This window comes from Plectropomus leopardus, unplaced genomic scaffold (genome assembly GCF_008729295.1).
Source record: "Plectropomus leopardus isolate mb unplaced genomic scaffold, YSFRI_Pleo_2.0 unplaced_scaffold30684, whole genome shotgun sequence".
Classification (NCBI taxonomy): domain Eukaryota; kingdom Metazoa; phylum Chordata; class Actinopteri; order Perciformes; family Serranidae; genus Plectropomus; species Plectropomus leopardus.
Genome location: NW_024633468.1, coordinates 12,361 through 21,104, shown reverse-complemented (window position 1 = coordinate 21,104; position 8,744 = coordinate 12,361). Strand labels below are relative to the sequence as shown.

The 8,744-nt window shown below is 35.9% G+C and overlaps 2 long non-coding RNA genes across 3 annotated transcripts; one reads left to right on the top strand and one right to left on the bottom strand.

Moving 5' to 3' along the window:
- The first annotated feature begins 1,262 nt into the window (after window positions 1–1,262).
- On the top strand, window positions 1,263–4,439 carry LOC121938654. Of its 2 annotated transcripts, none has more exons than XR_006105341.1 (3): window positions 1,263–1,634; window positions 3,678–3,743; window positions 3,845–4,439. It is a non-coding gene; the product is annotated as an uncharacterized LOC121938654 (long non-coding RNA). The 2 variants fall into 2 exon arrangements; XR_006105340.1 differs by lacking the exon at window positions 1,263–1,634 and adding an exon at window positions 3,510–3,588.
- A 1,470-nt stretch (window positions 4,440–5,909) lies between these two features.
- LOC121938653 lies at window positions 5,910–6,981 on the bottom strand. Its single transcript, XR_006105339.1, has 3 exons — window positions 6,910–6,981; window positions 6,733–6,797; window positions 5,910–5,975 (listed from the first exon to the last, which is right to left on the bottom strand). It is a non-coding gene; the product is annotated as an uncharacterized LOC121938653 (long non-coding RNA).
- Window positions 6,982–8,744: the final 1,763 nt, after the last annotated feature.

Sequence of the window (8,744 nt, the reverse complement as noted above, 5' to 3'; positions counted from 1 at the left end):
AGGAAGTAAAGTGCTTCATGCAAATTCAACACTGATATGAAACAGAGCTGGCTTTTCCCCCTCAGTGCACAAGTCTTTTATACTTGTCTGTATTTAAAATGTTCAGTTAAAATGTCCATAATACAAAAATAAAATGTAAATGACTACATACAAACCTCTCAGGCTAACTGATGCGGTAATATATATGCTCCCTGTCTATTTCAAGAATTTATTTTAAGGTTTTACTGATTACTTTTAAAGCATGTATGGGTCTTGCCCCAATTTCCGAAATGTTGACCTCGTATGAGCCAACAGCCATCAGGACCCCTCGAATTTGGAACGGCATGCCTGAGGACATAAGACTCGCAGAATCTGTGACGTCTTTTGAATCACTTCTTAAAACTCACTTTTATAGACTTGCTTTTATATGATGTCACATTTATTTATTTATTTATTTATTTATTTATTCATTCATTTTTTTTATTCCTCTTTCTTATGTCCTGGTCCTACCATTCTTTCCTGTTTTTAATGTATTTACTTGTTCATTTTTCCCTTTACAAGAAAGTTAACAGGGTGCATTTTGTGTTAGATTTTAAATTGTACTTCCTTAGCTCATTTTTGAAATACAGTACCTGTAACAACCAGATCTCACCTCTTTGTATTAAATGCAATAGAAATATTGGCACATATTTTCTTATTTAATTATTGTCAGTTATTATTTATTTATTTATATGAATTTATTTATTTGTCTGTTCGTTTTAATCTGCAATGTATTTGAGTATGTGGAGAGCATAGTGCTTTTAAGTTATAAAATCAATAAAATCTATTAAAAAAGAAAAGAAAAGCCAGGCCCTTTTCAAGTTTATATTCACTATTTTAGACCTCCAGAAAATCTTTCCTCTAGGAACAGTATGTGTTGCTATATTGTTTTTTCCCACAGTTTTATTGAACAAAATATGTACAAAACATGTTTTCTTTTCATCTTTTTTTTTTTTTTTTTTTTTTTTTTACAAAAACTTATTTGGCGAAACCCCTGATATGAATACTTTTTTAATGTATTATTATTTTTGTTTATTTCCGTGTCCATTTTGTTGGTTCAAATCTAATATTATGATCATTTATTATTATTTATTGTGTCGCTTCATTGTGGACAGATGACAAAGGTGAAAGTGACATCATCAGTCCAGCTTGCCTCTGATTGGAGGAAATTAAAATTGCAGCTCCTCTGTGTACAACATCATGAAGTAGCCTACAGTGAAATGACACCATTTAAAGCATGACATATCACTTTAAGTCACGTTTAATAGGGCCATTAAACATATGGCGATAACATCAAACTATAAATGACGGTGATGGGAGTGTTTGCGTCTCGTGGCTTCATTCAGTCGTGCAGCCCGGTGCGCGTGAGGGGGGCTGGACCAGAGGGGGAGGCTGCAGAGAGGACACACAACTCCGGCGACACCTGCAAACTAACTGCTAACAGACTCTCTCCCGGAGCCGAGACACGGAGGACACGGACGTGAATGCGGAATAACGATGTAAAATGCGTTCACGAAGCGGATAAGAAGCTAGCAACAGAAAAACTTTATTTTACGATAACAAAGTGGTGCGTTTTGAGTCGAGTTTGGACCGAGAGCTGAGAGAGACGACAGCAGGTAATGGCAAGCTTATTCTTCTTCAGCTAAACAGCTAAACAGCTCCTCCTTACAATAGCTTTTTTTTTTTTTTTTTTTTCAATGAAACAGAAACTGCGCAGTTAGATGGTGTTTCTACTTTTTGGGCACTTGCCGTTTTATTCACTCGATAGACGATGAAATGGTGGTGCGTTCACAGGTAAAACGTTAAAAAGCGTGGTGACTTTAATGTCTGCCTCATGTTTCAGATTGTCCTTGATGTCTTGCTGGGATGAATTTACCGGCTGTGTTTGACTGCAGGAGTTTCACTTCCCAGTGAAAGCAGTAGAGGTCATTTATTGTTGTTAACAGATATATTTAAGTGCTGATAATGTGTATTGTAAGGGACTGTTCGTTATCTATGAGAGGGGAGGGGGTGCTGCTGAACGGGGGAGGCATTTCAGATTTTTTTTAAGCACTGGGAGAGTTGTGTTTTTGATTTGGTGTAAGGTAGGGCCATTCAACTTTAAATGGTTGTCTTTTTTTTTTATTAATTTTAAATACCTTCAGAACCCCCAAAACCTGCCGTTTGAAACATGCATAGGCATCACGTTTTCTGTGCTGCATCCAGATGCCTTTCACAAGTATTTACAACTTTGAACCCTGAGCAAACTGGTTTGATTAATATATAAAAAAAAAAAAAAACATGGGGGAAAAGGCAAACAGCAACTTAGAAAGACCTTGTCTGCAAATTACAAGAGATTAATAGATTCAGAAAAAACAAGGGAAATAATAGCAGAGAGCCATGTTTAACGTTATCATAATTTTGTAATTAATGTATTTTTAATAGAGTTATTATAACTTTTAAGCAATTTTATCAGGTAATTTCCTTTTTTGTTTTTCACCTCCTTTTTTTTGTATCTTTTCTTTTTTTTTTTTTTTGCACTTATTCACTGGCAATTTACTTTTTACTAATTTGTTGCTCATTTCGGGGTCTTGTCCTCTTATGTTGCTTGTCACTATCACTTTTTTATTTTTTATTTCTTAAAAAAAAGAAATCATGTCATTTTGTCCAGTTTTTAAAGGATTAAAGACATGTTTTCCAAAACAAAAAATCTCCAAAATCACACCATTTTCAATAGCCAGAATATGTGAAACGTGGTTTTTATGACAGAGGGAGCATCAAAGAATGATACAGACAGTACATAAATAAAGAGGGCATACTCCTTCATAAAATCACAGGATCTGAATAATACGAGTCGTTCAGATATCCTCATGTTTTGGAGCAGAAACTCGACAACAGCGATCTGTCCGTGTGCAGCCGCCCACATCAGGGGGGTGAAGCCTTCCTCATCTTGGAGGTTGATAACAGTCTCTATTAGGATGACACATAACAAGATAAATAAACAACATCACTGCATATATTTTCATTCACAAAGCTGCTTGTCCTTTGCGGGAGTACAGTGAAATAGGGGAAGATAATATAATTTGATATTTAAAACTACATTTCTTACTGGTTATTAATGCAGCTTAACAATATTACATAAAAATGTTGGAAAAAAGTAATTAGACAGTATTACTAGTATATAATTTCATTTAATTACTCTCATTAAATACTAAGTTTCATGTGTTATTTAGCATGTTATTCAAGGTTCTTGCAGATTAAGACAAGTCATATTGAAGGTTTTTAAAGACTTTGTTATGCCAGACTGAAGTTTAAGACCAAATTTCTCATAAGAAAAGTTAAAGGAGGCTGACACCGTAATTTGTCCAAATTCTTCACCGAGCTGTCACACTGAGTCACACCGCAAGCCTGAAAAAGTTAATTATCTACATGATGTGGCAGGTGATAGGTGCACCAGTCAGGGACCCTATAAATACATGTACCTGTAGTTTAGGAACAGAGGTTCCGCTGTTGGTTTGTGCCGGTGGAATGAGGCAGGTGCACACCTCATTCCACACAGGCGTGCAGAAGGCACGGGCTGCAGGAAGACAGGTAGGCGGATTTTGTTTGTCTGTAGGTGAGTGTTGGTTGATGATGTCGTGTTTAGCACGCATTACATTTAATGTTTTTATTACTTTCAGACCTGTTTCCTCGCTGGGTTGAAGGCGGCTGGTAGTCGGTAGGGAAGTTTATCACCGACGTACCAGGTATTTTAAATTTGGTCGTAGCTTTCATATTTTAATTGGTGTGTATTTTAATACGTTTTTGTAATAAAGTGTTTTTAAATTGTTGATGTGTTTCCTTGCAGAGCATCAGTGGTCCATACGCTGCTCTTGCCGGGAATCATTTGTTTTGGTTCGTTTTGTTTCTTTCGGCTTTTTTTCCTGTGTCTAGTCCGCCCTGGCAAGTGAGCCGGTACGGGGCAAAAAAAGAGATGGCTGTTGCCCGTCGGGCGGACTAGTTTCTTTTCTTTTCTTTTCTTTCTTTATGTTTGTTTGTCTTTTTCTTGTCAGCTGCTTCCCCCTCATCACCAGTACCCAGCTTACTCCCGGTCAGGCTGCCAGAGAGGGCCTAAGGTGTGCAAAGTGTGCAGCGAGTACATTCACGCGTGTAAATTGTGAGTGAGAACTCTTGGAGTGCAAATTCATAGTGTGCAGTGTGCTGTGAAAAGATTCACGTGTGTAAACTGTGTTAACTCTTTCGAGTGCAGACCTAAGGATTGCAGTGCATTGGTGTTATTGGAAACTTCCCCCCCCCCCCCTTTCTGTTTGCATAATTGGGAGTTAAGCTGGGACGCGGGTAATGTGAGAGAAACTGATTTGTAAGCTGAGCTTTTGTAATAAATATTCGCTATCACTTACCTCTGTGACTGTCCTTTTTAAAAGACTAGTACTTGAGCGGGTGTAACACCTGAAAATTCATTGTTTTATGTCATTATCCACAAGCGGCGACACTTTTACAATCGGTGTTTTGGTATTTTTACGCATGCGCAAGTGGGTCACGTCAACAATGCGGTGCATCCCATCCCTCACTTTGGTTCCGGATTCCTGCTAAGGAAAATATATAAAATCTTTTATATTTAACACGTTGAATCCTGAAAACATGGGAAAACCGGCAATGAGCAACTTGGCTATGAAGGCCCCGCAAATTGCAAGTAAGGACTTGAAAAATAAAAATAAGATAGGGAAAATGTCCACACAACTATATTTAGAATTGTCATAATTATATACTGAAAATTATCTTACACAATATTACTACTACTGCTACTACTACTACTACTACTACTACTACTACTACTACTAATAATAATAATAATAATAATAATAATAATAATAATAATACTGATTGTTTTTATTATTATTATTATTGTTGTTGTTGTTGTTATTGTTGTTGTTGTTGTTATGTTATGTTGTTATTAACTTGCCTTTTTGCCATGCTTTTGAAAGAAACCAAGCTAATTTGCTCAGGTTTCAAAAGGTTTATAAGGAATATATATATGTGTGTGTGTGTGTGTGTGTGTGTGTGTGTGTGTGTGTGTATATATATATATATATATATATATATATATATATATTATTAATGTGTGTGAGTAGCTGAGTGTGCTTTTGCTGGTAATTAAGACAATTATCCACATTCCCTAAGGGTCTAAGAAATGACCTTGAAAGTACTTGACAGCAGGACATCATCTAGTCTTGAGTTTACCTCAGCCTAAAGGGATAGTTCGGATGTTTTTGAAGTGGGTTTGTATGGATTACTTATCCATAATCAGTGTTTTACATACAGTAGATGTCAGTCAGCACACCCCCAGTTTGGAAAAGCAGGCTAAAATGACACAGTAATCGTCGTGACTCGGTGTCGCTGCTCGTTTAAAGAGACTCCTGCTGTCAAAACTGTTCAAGCTGCATTTTAGTAAATAATACATTTTATGACACCTGTAACTTTTTTTTACAGCTTCACATGAACTCAACATCACTTAAGTTCAAAGAAATCTCATAAAACATAGTAACACTTTGAGTGTTTTATTAAATGCAACAGAAACATCTGACTAAATTAAAGAAATGATGGCAACATTGAGCCTGCTGACACCTGGTGATAACATGCGTTCTTGGTGATCAGATCACATGTGTACACTGCTAAATACAGGTGTAAACAACCACCAAGACATACTGTGATCCGATGACTCAAACTACCTGCCGAGGTGGACTGGGACACATATGACCAGAGATCTTTTGGACAGGGACATCAGTGCAGGACATGGTGGTTTTTGGTGACAAGGGGTTTATGCTCTAAAATGTACCCATGTTGGATCACCCAAACGCATGTTAATGCCGGGTCTAAACAGGCTTGGAGCGTGCTCGGTGGACGGCTGGGATGGCGGCTTTGTGTCGAAGGGTTCATGTTGACTCTCAGGAGCTCTTGGACAGAAGAGGAGTCCTGTCCTGAAACAAATACATCTGTTTGTGCTCTTTGTGTTATGTAAGGAAATATAACATGTCTGCTAACAGCATCAGTGTTCTCCAAAATTCTGTCACACTAATGGACTGTTAAATGACGAACCGTCTTTTAATTTAATGTTATTAACCCTTTAAAATCTTGATCCTCATCAATTCTGTTATGCTGCATTCAGATGCTTCTCACAAGCTTTTTAATCCTCAAAACTGAGCAAATTGGGTTTTGTTACTTTCAAAAACATGTGGGGAAAAGGCAACAAGAAACTTGCCCAAAAATAGTATATGGTGTCAAGAAAATGACCTGGAAATTAGTTAATTTTTTTAAATGGGCAAGTATGATAAGAAAATGATCAAAAAACTAGGGAAAATGTACAAAAAACTATTATTTATAATAATAATGTACTTAAAATTATGTTACAGAAAAATGATTCTACATATATCAATATATTTTAATTCACTGACTTTGACTTTTCTTGTTTTTGCTTATTATTAGGTAATTTTCTTGTATTTTTTACTGATTTCATGCAAATTTCTAGGCCATATGTTTCCTACTCTCTGTTTTTGAAAAAAAGCAACCTAATTTTCTCAGGTTATAAAGAATTAATCTGCTACAGGTTATTTTAGTATAGAAAACATCTAAGGGGTTTATCTTTTATGCTGACTGTAATTCAATATATGGAGAAAAGTTTGAATATCCTCAGCATATGCTAATGTATGGCAGTTATTGTAATATTAAGATCCTTACTTGGTGGACTGAAACACAGACGAGCACCTATCTGCTGCTGTCTAGTGAAGGCAACACTGGATGCTCTGCGGAATTAAAAAAAAAATAAAGAACAATAGAAAGAGTAGCATTAATCATCTTTGAGTTACTAAATAAGACTTGCAGGAGACGTCTGTAAATGTTGTCATTAATTTTTACCTCTGTCTGCTCTCCCGCTTGTCCTGTGGGTCGGATGTAAGCATTTCCTCTTTGTCGTCAAGGTGGATGTGCTTCAGGAACGCTGAGACTGGGTCTTCCTCCTCCGCTGCTTCCTATGTGGATGTTGGAGCGGTGCACATCATCCTGCTGACTGACAGTAAGATTATCTTTAATCTATTAAATAACAGAAAAGTGCGTACATGGCCAATTTACACAATACCATAAATGATTTATCTTTATGTAAATGAGGAGTTCATTCTCATCCTGAAGTCCACAGTGAAAAGTCAGCAGCTCAGGAGGTGGAGAAAAAGAAATAAGGGTTTATGAGGCAAATAATATTTATGCAAATAAAATGTATTTAATCAATTATATTACATGGAGAAAAAAAAACACCTTTTTTTTTAGCCCACACTAAACAACAGCAGCTCCGGTGGTGGTGAAGTAGGATAAAGTTAAATATGATGAAGAATGTTAATATTAAACAAATTACCAATTTTCAAATTATCGAATAAGTATGGATAAAATGAACTTGTCAAAGAAAAAGAATGTTAAAAAGTGAGCTTACACTTACCTATTTTACCTATTTTGTCTATGGTAAACTGAAACTGGTCAGGTGGTGGAGTAAGATAAAAGTAAAGTCATAAATTGTAAGTAAACTAGAAATCTGAGTCAATGAAATAATCTTACCAAAGAAAAAAGTTTAATTCGTAAGCTCACACTCACGGTTTGTATCCACAGTGAACAGCAGCAGCTCAGATAGAGTGAGATAAAAGTGGAGTCAAAATGATTAGTAAATGTGAAATCAAAGTAAGTAAAATAAACTTGTCAAAGAAAAAGAAAAGGTTAATTAGTTAGCTTATACTCACTTCTACCGTCCACTGCGAACAGCAGCAGCAGTTCAGTCAAGTCAAAAATGGTTCATGAAACAAGAAATTTGAGAAATCTGTGTTATTAAAATAAACATATCAAAGAAAAAAGGTAAAGGAGGAAGCTCACGCTCACCTTTGGTGTCCTAAGTGAACAGCAGCACTCAGGTGATGGCGTGAGAGAGGAAAAATAAATAACGGTTAGTGAGACAGAAAAGTCATCTTTGAATGACTAAATAATTGGTATTATTTGAACAAACAGATGTAGTATACGGATATAAGGTAGGTCACATAATATTACTGTCTGTTTTATATTGCAGATTATTCTAAGTCACTTTCTCCACAAGTCAGTACTTACTTTTTGTGTCCACGGTGATCTGCAGCAGCACAGGTGGTTGTAAAAGATAAGAGTAAAATCAGAAATGGTCAGTAAGACAAGAAAACGCAGTAAAATAAATTTGTCAAAGAAACAAATGTTAGTTAGTAAGCTCACACTTATCTTTTCTGTCTGTGGTGAACAGCTGTTTAGGTCGTGGAGTAAGAGAGGGAACCCAAAATGGTTAGTAAGACAAATAATCTTTGAATTATTGAATCAATGGATAAATGGGCACATACAATTACATTAATTACTTTCTATGTCCTTCTATAATATCCTATTTTAAGTCACTTTTTTTAAAAGTCAGAAGCTCATACTTACTTTTTTCATCCATGTTGAACAGCAGCAGCTCAGGCAGTGATGTGAAAGAGAGAACATAAAAAAACAGTGAGTAAAACTGACAACTAATGATCTTTGGAGTATTAAATGAGTGCTATTATATGAACAAACAGGCTTTGTGTACAATATGTAGCTGGCGTACACGATAGTTTACATTACGTTCTGTATTTATATTATATACGTATATAACTTATCTTGTATAAGTTAGAATGTCATACTTACTTTTTTTGCTGTTGGGGAAAAAAAACAAATGT